The 23,505-nt window shown below is 41.8% G+C and overlaps 1 protein-coding gene across 2 annotated transcripts in view; it reads right to left on the reverse strand.

Annotated features, from left to right (window-relative positions):
* The window catches only part of LOC147621985 (uncharacterized), a 50,360-nt gene extending 31,555 nt beyond the window's left edge, over positions 1–18,805 (reverse strand). The window contains exon 1 of one of the 2 annotated variants that reach the window (XM_086823013.1): positions 18,648–18,805. The gene's annotated coding sequence lies outside the window, so the exon portion shown is untranslated. The remainder of the gene's footprint in view (positions 1–18,647) is intronic. The other variant, XM_086823014.1, reaches the window with a different exon arrangement.
* Positions 18,806–23,505: the final 4,700 nt, after the last annotated feature.

A 23,505-nucleotide genomic window follows, 5' to 3' on the forward strand; every position in this document is an offset into this window, starting at 1 on the left:
CCCCGTGGTGTGCTTGACATCAAAGATCTTGTGCGTCGACATCAACATCGACTTGGATATCCTACATTTGCATATTTGTTTGTTTTGTATTCATTGATTGTATTGATCCTGGCCAGCATGCCCGTGGATTGTTCCTGAATAAATTCCTAAAAGGGGACGGGGCCTGTTCCCTGCTCAATGTGGTGTACTGTGCCAGATCCCCATTCCCTTTTCTCTCTCCCCTCTCTCTTTATATTTTTATCTCTTGGACACGTGGTTGAGTCTGTCACTGCACGCCCCGCTCGGCTTACATGGTATGCCTCCATCCATGGTGTCTCCATAGTCATTGGATCTATGGAAATGCCTAAATCAAATGCAAAGCTCTCAAAATCCGTGTGATTTGTTACGTGTATGCATACTAATGCCGTCGCCTGCGAGGTCTCACCTCAATGAAATCATCACTATCCTCATGCGCTATACTTGACTGCTCAAACACAAACTATATCCAAATGAACACTGCCCAAGTACACTTTGAAGGCTAGGAGTATTGGTCAACCCATAGATCTCCCCACATATGAACTCTCTAGAGAGATAGCCCAACACATCTAGCATAAGAACCTCACGCCTAAGCCCCCCACAGTCCATCGTATGCTCATGGGTATCCTGTGGAGTATCTCTAACCTCGTATGCAATAGATGAATAACTAAGATCCTCTAATCGGTCCTCGCTATGATCTCTAGAGAAGAAGGTAGACATACTAGACGTATCATCATCTACGATGCTCGATGTGCTCGATGCCATTCCTGCTCTCAAGATCATGCCCACATGATCTAAATCACACTATCCCTGTCACATACATCTTCATCGTGTGTGTGTGTATGTCATCATCCTTTGCGGGTATATCAATACCATGTGCATGTGTACGTGCATCAATATCATATATGATACATGACATGAGATGGCAAATCAAAATAGCAATCGTAGAGCCACGATGATAGTGCATAATATGCTAAACAAGTCTCAATATGCACGCTACGCGCAAAGTTCTCACAAGTCCAAAAGAATGTAGAGAGGGAATGACTTGGTAGAGGATACAGGGTGATGAAAGGCGATGAAGCCACTACCGGTGATGATCAAGGTGCCGAACTGCACTGTGCTGAGCCTCTAAGAAAGGTAATGAAGCTGCTTATATATTATATATGTAATTATATAATTATATATATATAATTATATATATATTATATATATTTTATATATATATATATTATATATTTATATATTTATATATATACAATATATATATATAATTATATAATTATATATATACAATATATATATATAATTATATATATATAATTATATATATATATAATATATATATATATATATATTATTTTATTTTATATATATATATATAATTATATATATATATAATTATTATTATTATTATTATTATTATTATTATATAAAAGTTTTACACTACGTGCTTGCATGTGCGCTACAGCAGCTGAGCTTGGAATGCAAAAAAAAATCTATGCTCCCAGACTGCTCTAAAGCAGATGATCAAGGTGCTGAACTGCACTGTGCTGAGCCTCTAAGAAAGGTGATGAAGCTGCTTATATATTATATATATAATTATATATTATATATATAATTATATTATATATATATATATATAATTATATAATTATATATATATATAATTATATATATATATAATTATATATATATATACATAATTATATAATTATATATATATATATAATTATATATATATATATATATATAATTATAATTATATATATAATTATATAATTATATATATATAATTATATAATTATATATATATAATTATATAATTATATATATATAATTATATAATTATATATATATATAATTATATAATTATATATATATAATTATATAATTATATATATATATATAATTATATTATTTATATATATATAATATATGTATATATATCTAATTATATATTTTATATATATATATATATATAGTTTTATATATATATATATATATTTATTTATTTATTTATTATTATTATTCGCCTACGCCCATGAATGATAAATTGTATGCTAGCTTTGTTAGTTTTGTTGGCTCTACGTTAACGATATGCTCAAGAAAATACTGAATTGATACACTGATGCTCAAGAAAGCACTTGCTCAGAGCTTATCTTTCTCTCTTCTACTTTGGTCTGGTAGGGACTTTGATAGAAACATAATGCGATCTGCATACTGTTACAGGTCAATAGACCATATAGCCAAGCTCTAGCCAGCACACTTGGATAGTGAGCTCTAGTTGTAAAGGACGCCAAGGATTGAGTGATCAAAACAACCAATGTAGATCTAGCATCAAGCTTGAGGATGCTCTGCAGCCCAGATGGAACTGTGGTCAGAACTGTGGTTGGGCCAGGAACCCCTTTGATAACCTTCTTTGTTGCAAGATGATGTTTGAAGGCTTTCACGGACTCCAGCCAGAATTCTGGGAGCTTTGTGCCTATTTGATATTGGCCTTAGTCTTGTTGGGATCTGGTCGATCTTTTGGGGTCTGGGCGATCTTTTTTTTTATGTGGAAGTGTGATGTTGCTCTACTAAGACGAGTGGAAATCTAGCACCAGCTTGTGATTGTGTGTTTCTATGTTATCCTTCCGATCAATTTCCCTGTTGTCACATGCACGCCCGTGCCATGGCTAATCCTATACAGGAACTGTCTTAATCCCTGACTAATCTTCAGTTGAGTCAGCCATCAATGTAGCAGCATGATCTACAGCATCTTCATCAATAGCATCACATCAGCATCATGATCATCAGTATTAGTTTTCAGCGTTATCATGGGAGTGCATGAAGCCCTGGCGGCTGGCAGCAGTTCTTGTGTGGCAGGCAGCCAGTTCCATGGCATGGCAACAGGTGTGGCAGGATCGGCAGGCATATCAAGGACAGCATTTATTCATGGTCCGTGTCTTCAGCAGGCCGACAGCCTATGGTAGCTGGTCAACTGCTTCCCAAGAGCATATATAATCATTCAGTCATAATTCAGCAAATCAATCAAGTTCATAAATCAGTTCATTCATTCGCTAGTCAGGTAAGTCATGTAGAAAGGGGGCCAGGGTCACCCCAATGGAGCTGATCAAAAGGCCTAAGTCATGTACAAGCATTAAGCAACCTTTTTGTACCATATGAATAAAGAAAAATCCTCACACCAATCTCTCTTCTTCTCTCTCCTCTCTCTTAATCATGCTTATTTAGCATCAATGTTCTTAATGAGGCTTCCGCTCATGTAACATTGGTATCAGAGCATTCACTAAGCAATGTCCCAAGGAATGTGCACAGTTTCTGGCAGGAATGCACCAGGGTAACAGATGGAGTGGCTTGCATCAGGCGAAGCCAAAGGAAGCATTCCCGGAGAGTATTTACTCAAAACCAGTACATCACTAAACTCTCAGATCACTCCAAAGGCCTAGCAACAAGCATGATCAGTTCCGGCAGGTGGCCCGACGCTATGTTAAGGGTAAGGGAAAGCAGGCATGGGGACAACAGTTGAACAGATGCTCAGTTCTTCAGCAAGACTTGGAAGTGGAGATCAGGAGTGAAGGTGTTCAGTCAAAAACAGCAATCAGATAAAGTCAAAGTTAGTAGCAATCAGTCAAAGTTAGTAGAAATCCAGGGAAAAAGGATGACGAAGTGTCCACCCCGTCATCAACTTTGGCAAAAGGGAATGTCACGTGCATGCCCGTGCCATGGAATCCTGTGCAAGAACCGTCTTAATCCTTGACTAATCTTCAATTAAGTCAGTCATCAGTGTAGCCGCATTATCCACAACATCTTCATCAATAGCACATCATAATCATCGCATGGCAAGATCAGCAGGTGTCATGGCCCTGTGAAAATGGAGCAGGACAAGTGTGTGCATGGTGGTTGCAGAGTCAGAATATTCTATGATTCACATGGGGGGTGCCCGGACAGTGTTTAAGATGTGTGGACATCCCTAGGTGTGAAGGGGGAACATTAAAACATTAAGTTTGAATGTTTATTGAAGTTTGCCCCTAGGCCTTAGTGGCCCTAGGAACTTATTAAGTTGGGGCCCTAGGGATTAACTTGGAAAGGAGTTTTCTCTCTCTTCACTCTCTCTCCTCCCTTTTTGGGGAGTCGTGTAGCAAAAGTGGAGAAAGCCCTCATGCGCTTGTATCCTATCGTGGAAGAGCTCAAGGAGGAGGAGGCGGCTGCTGAAGATCAGCTTTGTTGCTGTTTTTCTGAGAGAACCAGCCGTACAGCACTGTACGGCCAGTACTGGACTCTCTCTCTCTCTCTCTCTTTCTCCTCTGTTGCTGGCGGCGCACAGAGCAGCTGCTGGTGGCTGCGCAGAAGCCCTATACACGCTGGACAGTCAGTTTTCCAGCCCATACCTTACTGTACGACTGCCGTACAGTGTACGGGCAGTCAGATACAGCTCATACAGGTGCAGGCGGCGCTTTACTGGGTGCTGGACAGACCTGTGCAGGCTGATTCAGGCAGGTACAGAAGTGGACAGCAGGTTGTTTATGCAAGTACAACGCCTGGCACGTATCCCGAGGCGGTACAGACGGGTACTGTGCTGATTTTCAGATCTGTACTTTACAAGGACAGCATAGGAGTGAGCATCAGGAGGAAGATACAGGCAAGTGCAAGCACATGTGTGAAGCAGGATTGTGGATTCAAGTGCCTGCAGGCACAGATTGGTGCTGTTGCTTCCTCAAGTGTTGTTTCACGAGCTGAACTTGGTAAGCCTTGACTCTGTTCATCCATCTCTCTTTCTATTGCTTGATGTCTGCTACAGGTATGTATTATCTGGCTCCTTGTGAGAGGAGGAGTATGGCAGATTGACAAGGGATTAAGACAGGGATTGAACAGCACATGTATGTTGAGCTGAGAAAATGTATCATGCTCTTGAGTTATGCCAGATGTATGCCCATGGCTGGCCTGCTTTGTGAACTTGGCTGATCAGAGGGAGGCACAGTGTGTTGCTTGAGGACACAGATCTGTGTGCATAGATCCTCTGTGCTGAGAAGGATTTGTGGGCAGTCAGATTGGACTTACAGGTGTAAACTCTTGGCTGGTTTTTGTGTTGTACTCAGCCATACATATTATTTTAATGGAATAAAGAAATACCGCAAGGGGCGCCAAGCTTTGGGGCCAACAGATGTTGCTGTGTTTTCAGATTTGGGCACTCTAGCCCCAATCTGTGTTTTGTTTTTCATCTAGACTACAAGTGGACGGGTGATTGCTCCTACCGCACTCTGGTTTTCTATCACAGGCCGGTTTCAAGGTTCCGTCCCCGGGACCAATCATCAACTTTCTGAAGGGGGTGAGCTCGTGGTTGTTTTGGAGAAAGCCATCGCTGAAAATTCAGCAATCATGTCTGATACAGAGGAAGAGTACTTCTATCATGAAGAAGAAGAGCAAGAGACTTCTTCTGAAAGAGATGTATCTGAGGATATTTTTGCAGGAGAACAGGCTGCAGATGTTTAGCCTTATGAGGATGTAACACAGCCAGAAGATGTGCATGGTAAAGAGGATGACGATGCTCGGTTCAAAGATCGCTTGGCTAGTGTTATGGATACTTTTATGCAGCTCACACAGAGTGAGAGATTTGCTGAATTTTTGAGATCTCGCTCAGAGCCCCGCACAGAGCCCCAGAAAAAGAAGAAGAAGGTTCGTTCGAAGAATCTTTCTCAGGGTCATAGTGGTACCACTCCACAGGATCCATCTCCTGCCCAGTTTCCGAATATGCAGCATGCTTTTGGTGCTAACCCACAGAGTTCCTTCTATGGACAGCCACCTATTCCTCAGCAGAACATGCATCCAGGGTACTTTGGTGGTGGCTCGGTGTTTCAATCCATGACTGGGGGTTATCCTCAGGGAGGCATGGGTATGTATGGGCCTTTTGGAGCCAATTTTCAGCCTGGCATGCAAGGGAATATGTATGGTGGTATGCAGTCCGGTATGCAAGGAAATGTGTTTGGAAGCATGCAACCTGGGATGCAAGGCAATATGTTTGGTGGCATGCAGCCAGGTATGCATAGTGGAATGTATGGAAACATGGCTGGGATGTATGGTATGCCTGGTGTTGGAATGGGAAATGTTGACCCAATGATGGGTATGAATGTTGGGGGCAGCAATCTCACGAAACCACTTCCTTATGATAATCTAACGCCTATGGGAAAGGCGAAGGATTACAAGGAAGGGGGAGCTGCAGTGAAGTTTGACACTTTCAGTGGGGCCAAGGATAAATTGAAGGCACTTACCTTTTTACAGCAGTTTGATGCTGCTTTTTCTGGTGGAAATTACACAGAGTCCTCGAAGGTGAGGAAAGCTGCCACTTTTCTCAAGGGCAATGCTTTGCAGTGGTGGTCTACTCTTCTTTTGCAGGGCATAGCACCCACCACATGGGTCCAATTCAAACAGGTTTTCTCTTCCGTATGGCTCACATCTACATTTGAGGTGGATGTTATGACTGCATGGCACAAGCTGGATGCTTCAAAGTGTGATAGTTTGGAGGATTATAACAAGAAGTTTTGGGAAGCACTACTCCCAGTGACTTCTTATCGTGCCGTGCCATTATCTGAGCAGGTAGAGAAGTATTGTTGTGGGCTGCCCAAGGAGGTACGAGACTATTGTATAAAGACAAGAGTAACGAACATGTCACAGATGATTGAAAATGCTATGACAGCTAATGCGTTACTCACAGGTGGTTCATCTGGATTTAAAGGCAGTAAGAAATTGGGCAAGAAAGCTGAAAAATTTGGGCATGCTTCCCGTGATGCTAAAGGGTCTTCAGAGACAAAGTATAAGAAGTTGCCAATGCCCAAAAGGACTTCTGAGGAAAGACAGGCTTTGAGAGATGCTCAAAAGTGTTTTTACTGTACTGAAGAGGGGCATATGTCATTCAATTGTCCCAAGAGAACGTCCAAGAAAGACCCTGACAATAAAGGAGAGCCCAAGCCAAAGAAACAAAAGCCTTCTGCAGGCTTAGTTCCTGATCTTGTGGGTGAGCAGCTAAGTGGTGAAGCTACAGAGTTGTGCAGGGCATGGGGCAAAGTGAGAGATCAGAATGCTTTGATCTTCTTTGACACAGGTGCTAGAGCCAACTTCATTTCACCAGATTTGGCTGGCCGATTGGGGATTCGCACAGAGGAGATGGGGCCGTTACATGAGGCAAATATGGCTTGTCCAGGGTATGCAGAACCCGTTACTCCTATTATTGGGAAGCTTCGGCTTCATTTGCAGGGTTATGTGGACAGTGAGGAGTTCTTCATCATGCCTTTGGATGGCTGTGATGTTTTGTTGGGGATGCCATGGTGCTACAGGGTACATGCGGTGGTGGATACTTACAATAGGAAAATTACTCTGACTCATAGAGGAAAAGAGCATGTTTTGGATGTAAAACTCAAAGGGGAATCTGTTCCTATTGTATCCGCTTCGGCGATTTCATCAGTAAAATGAAAAAGCATCTTTCCGCGTACTTGATTTATGTAAAGGATGCACAGGATGATGAGTCTAAGTCTAATTTGTCAATGTTAGATAAGGACAGGGCTGATTTCTTAAGTGGGTTTCAAGACTGTTTTTCCGAGTCATTGCCAGGAGAATTACCTCCTGAGAGGCCAGAAGATCATGCCATAGATCTGATTCCTGGTAGTACTCCACCGAATAGACCGCCGTATCGTGTTAGTGCAGCCCAACAGGAAGAGATTATGAGTCAGGTGCAGGAGCTATTGAATAAGGGGTTGATTCAGCCTAGCTCATCACCCTTTTGCTCACCTGTGCTCTTAGTGCAGAAGAAGGATGGTTCTTGGCGCATGTGTATAGATTACAGGGCGCTGAATAAGAATACCATCAAGAATCGATTCCCCATACCGAGGATCGATGACATCTTGGACCGCTTACAGGGCTCCACAGTTTTTAGTCGTATTGACTTGAAAAGCGGGTATCATCAGATACGCATTAGACCCGAGGATGTGCATAAGACAGCATTCCGAACCACATTTGGGTTGTATGAGTTCTTGGTTATGCCCTTTGGTTTAACGAATGCGCCTGCCACATTTAACAGAATGATGGACAGGATCTTCAGACCTCATAGAGAGTTTGTGGGCACATTCTTTGATGATATGATTGTGCATTCACAAACTGAGGAAGAGCATAGAAGGCATTTAGCCATTGTGTTTGCAGAACTCAGAAACCATAGGTTGGTGGTTAATGGCAAGAAGAGTGAGTTTTTCTTGCAGGAGATACATTTCTTGGGGCATATTGTGTCTGGTCATGGAGTCCGTATGGATCCAGCAAAGGTGGAAGCAATACTTAATTGGCCAGCTTTGAGGACCGTGCATGATGTACGCAACTTTCTAGGATTGTGTTCCTATTACAGGCGTTACATACGGCACTTTGCTGAAATTGCTTCGCCTCTTCATGCTTTGACGAAGAAAGCAACTCCGTTTAGATGGGCTGATCGGGAAATTACAGCATTCAAAAAGCTCAAAGAAAAGCTTACTTCGGACCCAGTATTGGTGTTACCGGACCTCCGAAAGGCTTTTGTTGTCCAGTGTGATGCATGTGGAAGTAGCATTGGTGCAGTTCTCATGCAAGAGGGACATGTGATAGCCTATGAGAGTAGAGTTTTGCAAGATGCCGAGAAGCATTTGCAGGTGTATGAGAAAGAGATGTTGGCTGTAATTCACGCTCTTTCGACTTGGAAACACTACTTGCTTGGGGCTGATTTCACTGTGCAGACAGATCATCAGACCTTGCGTTATTTCCTCACGCAGACTAAGCTTTCAGAGAAGCATATGCGTTGGGCAAACTTTTTGTCAATGTTTCACTTTCAGATTGTGCATGTGGAAGGCAAAAAGAATGTAGTGGCAGATGCTTTGTCACGCAAGCCACAGGTCTCTGCAGTTTCACTTGCTTATCATCATGAGCTTGATGAAATGAAAGAGCAGTATGCCCATGATGAGGACTTTGAAAGGTTGTATGATCAGATGTCTGAGGGTCAGCGGCATGAGCATTACACTCTCAGAGATGGGTTTTTATTGATGCATGGCAGACTGTGTGTTACCAGGTCATTGCGACTCAAGGTTATGATTGAAAGTCATGCTCCACCGTATGCAGGTCATAGAGGTATTGACGCCACGGTCAAAGCAGTGGAGACTTTCTTTTATTGGCCAACCTTGAGAAGAGATGTTGATGCCTTTGTGAGGCAATGCATCGTATGTCAGAAGGTAAAGTTTGACCGTCAGAAGACACCAGGGTTATTACAGCCTTTACCTATTCCGGATAGACCTTGGGAGAGCATTGCCATGGATTTTGTATTTGATCTTCCACGGACACAAACGGGAAATGATGGCATCTGGACTATCATATGCAGGTTCAGTAAGCAGGCTCATTTCATTCCCGTGCGGAAGACAATTAAAGTGGATCATATGGTGAAGTTGTTCATGGCGAACATCTTCAAGTATCATGGCTTGCCTACGTCTATCATTAGTGACCGTGATCCACGGATGACGAGTTTGTTTTGGAGAGGGTTGTTTGACAACATGGGTACAACTCTCAAGTTTTCATCGTCATTTCATCCACAGACAGATGGTCAGTCAGAAGAGGCTAACTCTACAGTGTTAGATCTTCTCAAGTGTTATGTGTCAGAGCACAAGCAACAATGGGAAAAGTATCTTCCTTTGGTGGAGTTTGCATATAACAACACTGTACATAGCTCGACAGGCAAGGCGCCTTTTGAGATTGTAGAAGGAGGGAAGAAGGTACCGCCCATTTTGCATACAAAGGATAAGATCTTTGAGGCTGATCAGTATGTGGAGAGCTTGGATGAAGCTTATCGGAGAGTTAAGTTGGCCCTCCAGAAAACTCAGCAGAAGCAAAAGAAAGCCGCAGACCGTCACAGACGTGATTTACAGTTTGCATTGGGTGATTGGGTTCTTTTGCGCTTTGAAAAGGCTAGACTCAAGAAGATGAAGGGTAAAGAGCGCTTATTCCCTAAGTTGAGTATGCGATATTATGGGCCTTTTCAGGTTTTGGAAAAGATTGGTGAGGTAACCTATCGTTTGAAGTTACCAGATCACTGGAGGATTCACAATGCTTTTCACGTGAGTCTTCTTAGACCTTTCCGTGGGGATGTGCCTGAGGATGTATCAGATGAGGCTCAGCCGGAAGTTGAGGAACTTGATGAGGTTCTGATTCCAGAGCAGATACTGGCACATAAAGAAAGGAAGGTACGAGGTAAAGTTTCCCGTCGCTATCTTGTGAAGTTCAAGAACTATTCACCGATGGATGCGAAGTGGATGGAGGAAGGTGACTTAACAGATTCACCTCAGGTTTTGCAGCTTTATCTCGATGCCTTTGAGTTAGAGCCGACTCATATTGTGGCTCATTCAGGTTCAGCAGAGCATGGGTCTGGAGCATTACCTGATGCTCAAGAGGGGGGTAGCACCTCCACTCCCTTGATACAGACAGGCTCAGATGACATCTAGAGGTCGCTTGGTGCAGATTTTATCTCATCCGAAGGTACTGAGGCTGACAGTACATCTGTTTATGGGACTTCTATGATATATGTGTACTAGTCACATGGAGATTTTTGTGGATATGTATGGTTCACAGTGGTATACAACTTGGACTATTACTATGCCATTGGTTTGCAGTGAATGTTGATACAGGTGTATGTCTCAGAGAGATTGGGACGCTGATCTTGCCATATTGTATATTTCACTTTGGATATTTTGATGCATCACCAGAATGCAATCGAGGACGCTTGCCATCTTTCAAGAGGGGGGTATGTCATGGCCCTGTGAAAATGGAGCAGGACAAGTGTGTGCATGGTGGTTGCAGAGTCAGAATATTCTATGATTCACATGGGGGGTGCCCGGACAGTGTTTAAGATGTGTGGACATCCCTAGGTGTGAAGGGGGAACATTAAAACATTAAGTTTGAATGTTTATTGAAGTTTGCCCCTAGGCCTTAGTGGCCCTAGGAACTTATTAAGTTGGGGCCCTAGGGATTAACTTGGAAAGGAGTTTTCTCTCTCTTCACTCTCTCTCCTCCCTTTTTGGGGAGTCGTGTAGCAAAAGTGGAGAAAGCCCTCATGCGCTTGTATCCTATCGTGGAAGAGCTCAAGGAGGAGGAGGCGGCTGCTGAAGATCAGCTTTGTTGCTGTTTTTCTGAGAGAACCAGCCGTACAGCACTGTACGGCCAGTACTGGACTCTCTCTCTCTCTCTCTCTCTTTCTCCTCTGTTGCTGGCGGCGCACAGAGCAGCTGCTGGTGGCTGCGCAGAAGCCCTATACAGGCTGGACAGTCAGTTTTCCAGCCCATACCTTACTGTACGACTGCCGTACAGTGTACGGGCAGTCAGATACAGCTCATACAGGTGCAGGCGGCGCTTTACTGGGTGCTGGACAGACCTGTGCAGGCTGATTCAGGCAGGTACAGAAGTGGACAGCAGGTTGTTTATGCAAGTACAACGCCTGGCACGTATCCCGAGGCGGTACAGACGGGTACTGTGCTGATTTTCAGATCTGTACTTTACAAGGACAGCATAGGAGTGAGCATCAGGAGGAAGATACAGGCAAGTGCAAGCACATGTGTGAAGCAGGATTGTGGATTCAAGTGCCTGCAGGCACAGATTGGTGCTGTTGCTTCCTCAAGTGTTGTTTCACGAGCTGAACTTGGTAAGCCTTGACTCTGTTCATCTATCTCTCTTTCTATTGCTTGATGTCTGCTACAGGTATGTGTTATCTGGCTCCTTGTGAGAGGAGGAGTATGGCAGATTGACAAGGGATTAAGATAGGGATTGAACAGCACATGTATGTTGAGCTGAGAAAATGTATCATGCTCTTGAGTTATGCCAGATGTATGCCCATGGCTGGCCTGCTTTGTGAACTTGGCTGATCAGAGGGAGGCACAGTGTGTTGCTTGAGGACACAGATCTGTGTGCATAGATCCTCTGTGCTGAGAAGGATTTGTGGGCAGTCAGATTGGACTTACAGGTGTAAACTCTTGGCTGGTTTTTGTGTTGTACTCAGCCATACATATTATTTTAATGGAATAAAGAAATACCGCAAGGGGCGCCAAGCTTTGGGGCCAACAGGTGTTGCTGTGTTTTCAGATTTGGGCACTCTAGCCCCAATCTGTGTTTTGTTTTTCATCTAGACTACAAGTGGACGGGTGATTGCTCCTACCGCACTCTGGTTTTCTATCAGAGGCCGGTTTCAGCAGGCATATCAAGCACAACATTTATTCAAGCATTTATTGTCCATAGCAGGCCAACAGCCTATGGTAGCTGGCCAACTGTTTCCCAAGAGCACATATAAGCATTCAGTCATAATTCAGCAAATCAGTCAAGTTCATAAATCAGATCATCCATTCCCTAGTCAGCATAAGTCATGTAGAAAGGGGCCAGGGTCACCCCTATGGGGCTGACCAAAAGGCCTAAGTCATGTACAAGCATTAAGCAACCTTTTTGTACCATATGAATAAAGAAAACCCTAACACCAATCACTCTTCTTCTCTCTCCTCTCTCTTAATCACGCTTATTTAGCATCAATGTTCTTAATCAGGCTTAAGACTGGATCAGTACAGCAAGGCTTCCGTGCATGCAACACCTGTGATATCATTAATAGAATTTTCCCAAATCTGACTGAAGATCCATAGCATTTTCAACTAGGCTATTCCCTGATTGTTGTAGATTGCTGATTATATATTCTCTTTCCTTCATAGAGTAGTGAGCTTCTTTGATTTTCTATTTGGCATCAACCAAATCATCCTCGGTTTGCTCAAGCCTTTTTTGTGTTGCCTCTAGATTAGCAATTAAGTATGCACAAAGCTGGTCTTGGGATACAAGCTTCAAATCTTGAAACTCTCCTCTATCTTGCCTCTACTCCCTACTGTGAAGCCTTGTGCTTGAAGTTATAGATCAGTCCTCAACAGAGCTAACACAATACTTAAACCAGCAATCTGCTTGAAGTGTAGGTATCAGAGACATTGTTTGAGAGACTGCAGACCTCAAAAGTCTTCAAGATATTTTTCCAAAATATCAAGAAAGGCTTCTTAAACTTTCTTTAGCACCAAGACCTTGCAAAATAGACCTCAATCAAACTTAGGGATCTCTCGTCAAGCTATTGCAATTGTTAACCAATCTGGTAGAGATTAATCAATCCACTTAATCTATAGTTAATTGTTGTAGCTTGCTATAAATTTCTTGATTTGCCAAGATTCATCAATGAATTGGAGTGATCATAAAGCTGAGATAAGGGACAATCACCATGGATTAATACAAGATTAAGGAGATAATACGGATGGAAATAGCCTTCCACAAGCCAAGGTATGAAAGCCATGAGGCTCCAAGAGTCAAGATACCCAAATATCATAAGATGTAAAAAAGATATCTAAAGGTACAATAATGGTCCATGAGCCCCCTTTTATACTTGAGCCTATGAGCATGGTCCTAAACCTAACCTAAAGTTGATGCTTCATTACAAACCATCCCATCCTATCACAAGCTTCAACCAACAACTGCGCCGACTTCAGCCGGCGTTGCCAACCCCTGTTCTGCCTGCTGCCGCCTTTCTATACCTCCTGCGCCAACTCGCCTACGCTTCTCAGCCAGCAACGCAACCAACCAAACTTGGACTAGGGTCTAGACTTGGATTTGGATTTTTGATCTGGTACTAGCCCAGTGAGAGATTCTTGTGGGTCATCCCCGTGGTGTGCTCTGCATCAGAGATCTCATGCCTCGACATCGACTCCGACTTGTGTTTCTACATTGGCTTATTTGTTTTGCTTTTGTATTCATTGTTGTATTGATCCCGGCCAGCGTACCCGTGGATTGTTCTTGAATAAATTCCTTAAAGGGGGCCAAGCCTATTCCCCACTCAGTGTGGTGTACTGTGCAAAGTTCCCTATCCCTTCTCTCTACCTCTCTTTATCTTCTCTCTCTTTATTTATATCTCTTGGATACATGGTAGAATCTGTCTCACAACACAGCCCGCTGGGTTTACAATGGTATCAGAGCAGAATTTCTCTTTAAGAAACTTTCTTAGGGTGACAGAGCCATGTCAAGAGTTGAGGGAAACCAAGGGCCTAATGAAGGGAACAATTATGAGGCAGATCCACCACTCCAAGATGGGAACCAAAGCTATCGATCCATTTCTCATGAGACCACGGCCATGACATCAACAGAGTACCAAGACATTCAACAGTTCAGACAATTTCTCAGAGACGAAGAATTCCTTGCTTGGAGAGCCAAGAAGGAACAGGACCATAGAAGGGCTCAAATGTTTGAAGAATTCATCAAGGATCGAGGCACCGAAGCCGAAGGAGTTAAAGCTGCTAAAGCCTATCTTCGGGCCAAAGGAGTCACCATTGCAGAAGAATCTAGAGCTACCCGTTCTATTACTTGTGGAGAAAACAGGGAGGCTATTACTAGGCCTGCTTTCTCAAATGCGGCTTCTTCGGAACACGTAAAGGAAAGAAAGGCAAAGGGGCCTACATCAACCGGCAAGATGGACTTCAAGCCAGGGGGGGATATGGAAAGAGGAATACACAAAAAGCTTTATTCTTTATCAAGGAATTTGATGCCGCTTTTGGAGGAGACGACTGCTCTGAAAAGTCAAAGCTTTTCACATGCATTTGAAGGATGCTGCCTTGAATTGGTGGCTAAAAATAGTACAAGAAGGGACCGAGCCAAAGACATGGACCGACTTCAAGCTTATGTTCAACAAGAAGTTTCTACCTGCAAACTTTGAAGCAAACTTTGAAGCAGATGTGCAGAAGGAATGGGATGAGGTAAAGTAGAAAGTTGGTGAGAATGTGGCATCATATCTTAACAACTTTTCAACAGTTTCTTTGAAGTTTACTTCTTATACTCCTATTCCATCGCTAATGGAAATGCGAAAGTTTGTGAATGGACTACAACCAAAGCTTATGCAAGCAAGTTATATGGCTGGTCTGAAAACTTTGGAAGAAGCTTAAGACAGCTTTCCAAGCCAAGCCCTTGTACATGCCTTGGATTGACAGTAAGACAAAGAACGACAGTTGGGATCCACCTCAAAGGAAGAAATTTAAAGACCGATCCCCATCAACAGTCAAGTCTTAAGAGAAGAAAGATAGGAGTGAGGACAAACCTCCACTCTTTCGAAGACGATTGTCCCTCAAGCAACGTGAAGAATACACCAAAGAAGGGAAGTGTTTTCAATGTGGAAAGAAGAAACACTAGGCTGTAAATTGTCCTAACAAGCTTAACAAGAAGCCAAACAGCTCTCTGTTGGGGCAGGTTACATTGGATTGTGGGGTCTCTCTCTCTCTCTCTCTCTCTCTCTCTCTCTCTCTCTCTCTCTCTCAGAAAAGATGATCCAACTCCACTTCCTTAGGAACCTCCATGAAGTTTGCCGATGTCGTTCCTTCTCCACTGGGTTTGCTGTAGCAGTCTCTTGCCATGTGTCCTGGCTTTCCACAGTTGCGGCAAGTGAAGGTGCTTTCTCCTACTCTGCCTCTTCCTCGTCCTCGTCCTCGAGAGAATCCTCCTCGGGTGACGGGTGAAGAAAGCTTTTTCTTCTCCTGCTATTGAGTCGAGCCATTTCTTCTCTTTGCCTCTGCTCTCTTGCTCTAGTAGAGCTCCTTCTATCTCGTATAGCTTCAATTCAGGTATATTCTTTAGTGTTGCTACAATATTTTCATATTCACCTGCTATTGAGTCGAGCCATTTCTTCTCTTTACCTCTGCTCTCTTGCTCTAGTAGAGCTCCTTCTATCTCGTATAGCTTCAATTCAGGTATATTCTTTAGTGTTGCTACAATATTTTCATATTCGCCTTTGTCCACACTCTTCAGAAGCACTGCTAGTGCCTCATCATCTTCTACCTTTTTGCCAATAGCTGCCAGTTGTTTCTTAATGCTTTTATATTTGTTCAAGTGTGTGACTAAAGGTTCACTTTCCTTCATACCCAATTTGTAGAATTGCATTAACAGATTTATCTTTGAATTTTTAGCTTGTGTGCCAAATAATTTATTGAGTTCATCCCATGCATCTTTTACCCATTGTATCCCTGTGATGTGATGAATGATTTCATCATTTAAACTGAGTGCAATAAGTCCCAATGCTTTTTCATTCCTGCTCTTCCACTCATTTTCCCTTCTCACCTCTGGACATTCATCTCTTCCTCAACTAGCCCCCACAAATTTTTCCTCATACATGATTTTTGTCTGCTATGTGTAAAATTGCTCCCCATTAAATTTGGCTATCTCTTGTGCTGTACTTAATGGTATGAAGGGGGTCTTACCTCTTGATCCAATTTCAAGATTCAAGAGCAGTGTCGACCAAACATTGAATGCTTAATCTCTGTTTTACCAAAGTCACCTGCAGATTTGATGAAGAGCTTGGATCTCACTGTAGACTTGATCAAATCAAATTTTGACTTCACCAGCTTGTAGAGCATGCTTGAAAACCCCTAGGGCTAAAAGAAATTAGACCCATTGCAACTGGAGAAGACAAGATCTCATTTTTCCTCAAAAAAAATGACGCCTGCAAATCAGCGAAAATTGGGAGCTCTGATAGGCGGTTTGCTGCGCTGACTTGATGGGCTAGAGCACAACTGAGTTAGCTATGTTGGGCTAGAAGCATTTTCCCTAATGTTTCTCCTGGAGGGAGATCAAGCCCCTCCACTGGCTGGGGGTACAGTGAGCTAGTTGAAAAAGAGGTGAAAATATTAATTTTTTACTTTCCTAATTAGCCAGGTGATTAGGAAGATAATAGGCTCACAAATTGATGGATTCTAAGCTAGGCTCTGATACCATATTAAAATTACAGCAATGCGATGAGCTATGGTGGATCAAATGCTAGAATCAACATCATTAACAAAGAGATTAGACGATAATTAACACGTGATTAGTGAGTAATTAACTAATAGCTTAATGTAGACATGGATAATCAAAAACCAACAAAATTCTCATTAGACCAATGTCTCAATTTATAGGGTTTACATCCAAGCATCTAATCCCACTAATTTCTCCTTGATTCACTCCACCTCTTTTGCTTGATTCTCTCCACCTCTCCCAAAATATCTCCACACCTCCTAAATCTCCTCATGCTACCCTTTATTCTCTCCCAGTAGATTCTTCTCACCTTTTCACAGGTTCTCTCACATTTACAGATTCTATTTTACAGCCTCTAGCCAAGGGCTTGTTCCCACACACACCCTATTCATTTGTATATTTCAACAAGGTATGCATTTATTTTAACTAACACATGTGCCGGGCCATGAAGAAGTACCATCAAGAACAAAGCTAAAGTTACATGCAATCACACAAATTGCGGTCTAGTCCAAAGACATCCTGTGACACTTTTGGCTTTGCTTTGGTTAATTTTTTGCCATAACCAATACACATGAACAATACATCGATGAATAATAACCAAAATCACTTGTTAAATAGTTATTGAATAAGAAAAAGAAATTATCAACAGCCAGAATTAGAAAACCAATGAGTTGAAGACGGGCATATGAGAAGAAGTTTCTCCTAGGAAGAACAGCAAGAACTGAATATCATATATATTCCGATGAGAAGTTCAAATTATTTCCCAAACTTAACAAAAACCAGAGAGCAATCTTGACTCCATAAGAATCTACTCACAAGGCTTCAAATCATCAACTCCATCATACACAGCATAGACTACATGCTATGACATCCCAGTCATGTCATCAGCAGCCAACAGAAGGTGCAGGTTCAAGCATAAAGATATGTCACCTTAATAGACAATTCTTCATATATAGACCATCCAACTGAATTTCTGTCACTTCTCCAGAGATCAAGGGCAAACTCAGCCACGATGAAGGCTAACAATAAAGCATGCATGCACATAGACACCCAGCTAATTTGGGAAATTGTCGGTGCATGCACACACACACACAAGAACAAGCGCAAACGCATACGCCCACACCATGGCTCATTTGGCAAATTACACTGCTTTGTATAGAAAGGATTAACATAAACCAACTTGGACAAAGAATCCAAAGGAAATCTGCATGTCCACTAATATGGTAGAAAGACATACCAATGGAGAGTTTAGGTTGTTTCCCATACTTAACAAAAACCAAACTGCGATCTTGACTCCCTGAGAGTCTACTGAATATCACCCAGATAAACACAAAAGGAATCTTGACTCCCTGAGAGTCTACTGAATATCACCCAGATAAACAGAAAAGGCCCTGAGAGTCTACTGAATATCACCCTCTTTCCAGATTAAATAAACACAAAAGGGATTCAAGGCTGTTAGTCCGCTGTTACATGCATCTACATGAGAAAAAAGGCAGTACGCAGCGAAAGAGCCTCTCACTCGAAATGTTTTTTAGTATCATTTTTTTCGTTCACAGGCCCCTGGTTTCAGCACTTACAACCCTCCTCCCTCATACAACCCTAAACCCTACATAGTAGACAGAAAAACATCTTGCGAAAGGCAGACGGACCGGTTGCCAAATTGCCTGGCGCTCTCTCTCTCTCTCTCTCTCTCTCTCGCTCTCTCTCGCGCGGAAGAGATGCATAAAATCAATCAAAATTACCAGCATGCACGTCAAGGGAAAGAAAATACAAATTTTAAACCATTCTTAATTTAATCACGAGATTACCGGAGCATGAGAGCCGGAGGTAAGACGCGCAGGAGTCAGCAGAAACAAGGAGCGAGCTGGAGGTAGGAAGCCGTCGAGTCTAGAGATTTCACACAGCCCCACCCGGACAGCCTGTGGGATCTACGTCCGGGCATTCATGTGTGTATATGTGAGCACGTGTGTGTCTATACGTGTCTCTGCATGCACATGTCAGGGTATGTTTCTCAAAAAATATGTGCACACACTTACACTCAAGTGTGTTTGTGCATGTACGTGTGAACATGTGTGTGGATGCATGATTGCAAGTGTGTCTGTATTTATATACATATATAAATACATACACACACACTATATATATATATATACACACATAAAGTTCATAAATATGATCCACCCCCACCCCCACACACACACACATGCATGTGAAATAATACATCTTTGACACATCATGCCAAGTTCCACATACATGCATGCACATATAAATCTACATTTGTGTGTGTTTATATGTGTGCACCAGGGTATACATTTATGTGTATTTGTGTGTGTATGTGTACGCGTGTGTGTGAGGGAGAGAGAGAGGGTATATAAATATTATATAGGGAATGTATGTGTGTGTGTGTGTATACATAAGTGTGGTGCTCTCTCTCTCTCTCTCTCTCTCTTTCTCTCCCTCTACCTTCGACCCCCTCTAAAATTGTAAATTTGTGAGTTGAAATTATATATTCCGGGTTGCATATATGTGTGTGTGTGTGTGTGTGTGTGTGTGTGTGTGTGTGTGTGTGTACACATATATGTATATATTATATATATACATATATGTATGTATGTATATATGTATGTATTGTGTGTGCCCTCCCCTTCCCCACTCTCCTCCCAACCTTGCGCTTCCCTCCCTCCACCCAACCCCCAACCACAAAACCCCTCTCTTCCCCGTAGGGTAATGTGTGTGCATGCGCGTATTTGTGTGTATGTCCCTCTTATCTCCCTACCCCTAGGTTTGTGTGTGTGCGCGCCCGCGTGCACGTGCGCAATATTAGCTAATTCTAACCCGAAAAAAGTGTGTCATTTTTTGAGCCCCCTCCTCCTTGAGGTCCCCTGTTACCCACCCAACTCTCTTCCCCCTTGGGTAGTGTGAGTGTGTGTGTGTGTCCCCCCCGCCCCCCCTTTCGCCCTACTCTCTTTGCAACCGGAATCTTATTCTAGGAATTGATTGTGGAAGAGTAGAGAATTAATTCAACCATAGAAACCATTGCTTGTAAGCTTCAACTAAATCAAATCAATTGAAAAATTAAACACTTAAACAAAATTAAAAATACTTAGCTCATAGACCATATTGGATGCAATCTTCCCCCCTCTTGTGCGTGGCCTCTCCCCACACAAGAGTATTTCTTTATTAGCTTTCTTTTTCACCAAAATTAGGCCATAGCCCCCAAAATATACAAGATGTGCTTTTTAGAGAGCACGGCACTCTTCTTTTACAAAAATAGAGTGTCAAATTGGGACTAGGGTAAAGCCATAGGCTTTAATAAATTCCACATAAATAAATGTATCTTTCCTAAAGTTCAAAATGGAAAAATCATTTGATAAGGTTACAAGCTACTATACTTGCCAAAAATGAAATGTGATGAACCAAGACATTTCTTCCAAAGTAAACTCTTCGATTCCCATAGTCTTCATCACCTGAAAATATAAGCCCAATTAATTATTAAATTAATCCCACAAATATTAAACAGGCACAAATCATCACCAACTCATGACTACCAGGCGTAAGTACCCCAGGAATCACCCTGCCATACAAACCTAACTGAAATAATCATAGGTGGCCTCAAACATACGTCATATACCGCACGTATTAATATTTATAGTGGTATCACCCACGATATTAACCTAGCCGGCATGACGTAAGAGTAATCTAGGCGTCCCCAAATTACTCAAGAGGGGATAAATAATATTTTTCTAGAGGACTTAAAATATATTCTCATGACATCCCTCTTGCTTGAGTTTGCAATTGTCCTCAATTGCGGATTTGCTGGGTTTGAAAAGAATGAAGAATTTCAGGGTAAACTCGGAAAAATTTCTCAGGCATCCATTTAGCATCTTCTTGAGGATGATTCTTGAAAGTCAAAAGATACTTGAAATATTGATTACCTGTCCTTGTTGTTGTTATCTCTTGGTCAATGATAGCATCAGGAACTAGTACTTCTTCCTCTCCTTCAATAAGAGGTGGTTCCTCATATGTTGGGTGAGTAGGAAGTGTTCCTCGAAAAGGTTTCAAGAGATGGATATGAAAAGAATTGTGGATATTCCAATTAGATGGAAGCTCTATTCTATAGGCCACATCATTAATCTTTTGAAGGATTTTAAATGGCCCATAATATCTAGGCGCTAGCTTCACTGTGCAGGGAATTTTTCCACACTCTTTAATCGACGTTTTTCAATTCTCAAAAGTATATATTCACCTTCTTGAAATGAAAAATCTTTACGCTTTCTATTTGCTTGAGATGTATACTTCTCTTGAGCTCTTGCAATACAATCACGCACTTCAGATAGAATGCGATCAAAGTCTCTAACATATTGGTCGGCAGCTTCAATCTTATGAGAGAGTCTAGTAGCTGGAATAGACAATGCTCTTCCATAGATAATCTCAAATGGTGCTCGACCAGTAGTAGCAGTATGAGGAGTATTATTATAAGCAAATTGGAGTAGGTGTATGTACTTATACCATGCACTAGGTTGCTGGGAAACATAGGCTCTAAGCATATCTAAGATAGTGCTATTTGTGACTTCGGTTTGTCCATTCGATTCCGGATGGAAAGCCGTGGAAAAATCTAACTTAATGCCTAAGTTTGAGAAAAGAGCAACCCAAAAGTGACTACAAAATTTAGAATCTCTATCAGAAACTATCACTTTGGGTAGTCCATGATGAACAAAAATTTGCTTAACAAATATGTTCGCGACTTGCTGAGAAGTTAGTGTCTTTTTACATGGAATGAAATAGGCTTGCTTACTAAATCTGTCCACTATTGTCCAAATCATGTCATGGTGACTGGAAGTAGTAGGAAAGCCAGTAATGAAATCCATAGACACTTGTTCCCATGGTCTATCAGGAATAGGTAGAGGCATAAGCAATCCTAAAGCTTTGCCTTTGTAGCTTTTAATTGTTTGGCAAATGTTACATTCAGCTACAAATTTAGCTACATCATTCTTCAAATGAGGCCAATAGAATTCTCGAGAAACTACTTGAAGTGTTGCGGAAACTCCTCTATGTCCCACAAATGGTGGTTGGTGCATCTCTTCCAAGACAAGTTGTCTATAAGGTTGAGTAACACACAATCTTTTCTCAAAGAAAAGATAGCCATCATTATGAGAATAACTTCCTTGAGGTGTCCAATTGTTTTCACGCAATTTGATCCATATTTGAGAAAAATCTGGATCAACTTCGTAAGTTTCTTTCATAAGTACAAATGGTTCACTTTAAATTATGGAAATGTTGTTGATATTTGGTCTTCGACTCAAAGCATCGGCAACAACATTTTCTTTTCCAGGTTGATATTGAATCATAGGTTGGAAACTTTGAATGAAAGCTGCCCATTTGATATGCCTATCTGAAATAAGAGGTTGGGTAAGCAAATGCCTAATGCTTTGTTGATCTGTCTTGATAAGAAATTCAGAGCCCATTAGGTAATGCTTCCAAATTTTCAAAGCATGCACTACTGCTGCTAATTCCTTGTCATATGTGCTATAATTTTGCTCTGCAGGCTTAAGCTTTCTACTTTGATAAGCAATAGGATGGTTGTCTTGCATAAGAACAGCTCCAAATCCTTTGCCACTAGCATCAGTCACTACTATAAAGAATGGTCTTTGAAAATCGGTAGTGTTAGAACTGGTGCTTGTGTTAAAGCATTCTTGAGTGTTGCAAAAGCTTTATCTTGCTGTTCAGTCCAATTGAAATTTGTAGCTTTCTTAAGGAGTTCAGTCAAAGGATGAGCAATACAAGCAAAATTCTTGACGAACTTCCTATAATAACTACATAAGCCAAGAAAAGATCTAAGATTATGTATGTTTCTAGGCGTAGGCCAAGAAGCTATACACTCAATTTTCTTAGGATCTACACGAATCCCTTCAGCCGACACTATATGACCTAAGTATTCAATCTCCTCTTGAAAGAAAGAACTCTTTTCAGGATTGACATACAATTCATTTTCTCTCAAGAGGTTGAACACTTGTTCCAAGTGTTGTTCATGCTCTTGTCGATCCTTGCTAAAAACAAGAATGTCATCAAAGAACACTATAACAAAACTTTGAAACTTAAGGAATATGCGATTCATCATACGGCTGAAAGTAGCTGGAGCATTGGTCAAACCAAATGGCATAACCAAAAACTCATAATGACCAGTTTGGGTTCTAAAAGCTGTCTTGAAAATATCAGATTGAGTCATACGAACTTGATGATACCCAGACTTTAGGTCAATCTTGCTAAAGACCTTTGATCCTCTAAGCTTATCAAGAAGATCATCTACCCTAGGAATAGGATATCTGTTCTTAACAGTAATCTTATTCAATGCACGATAGTCTACACACATTCGGTAAGGTCCGTTCTTCTTCTTAACAAGAAGTACTGGAGCTCCAAAAGGTGAACTACTAGGTCGAATAAGGCCTCTCTCTAGCAAGTCTTCTATTTGGCTTTGGATTTCTTTTTGCTCTAAATTGTTGACTCTATAGGGAGCTTTACAAGGCGGAGAATTTCCAGGCAATAAGTCAATACTATGATCCTCAAGCCTAGACTTAGGTAATCCTGGAGGTAGATCTTCCATGAAACAGTCACTAAATTTGGAGATAAAAAGATCAAACTTTGGACTTTTGGAGGTGTCAGACTCAG

This window comes from Cibotium barometz, chromosome 29 (assembly GCF_041138505.1).
Source record: "Cibotium barometz isolate CiBa-2024 chromosome 29, ASM4113850v1, whole genome shotgun sequence".
In the NCBI taxonomy this organism is placed as follows: Eukaryota; Viridiplantae; Streptophyta; class Polypodiopsida; order Cyatheales; family Cibotiaceae; genus Cibotium; species Cibotium barometz.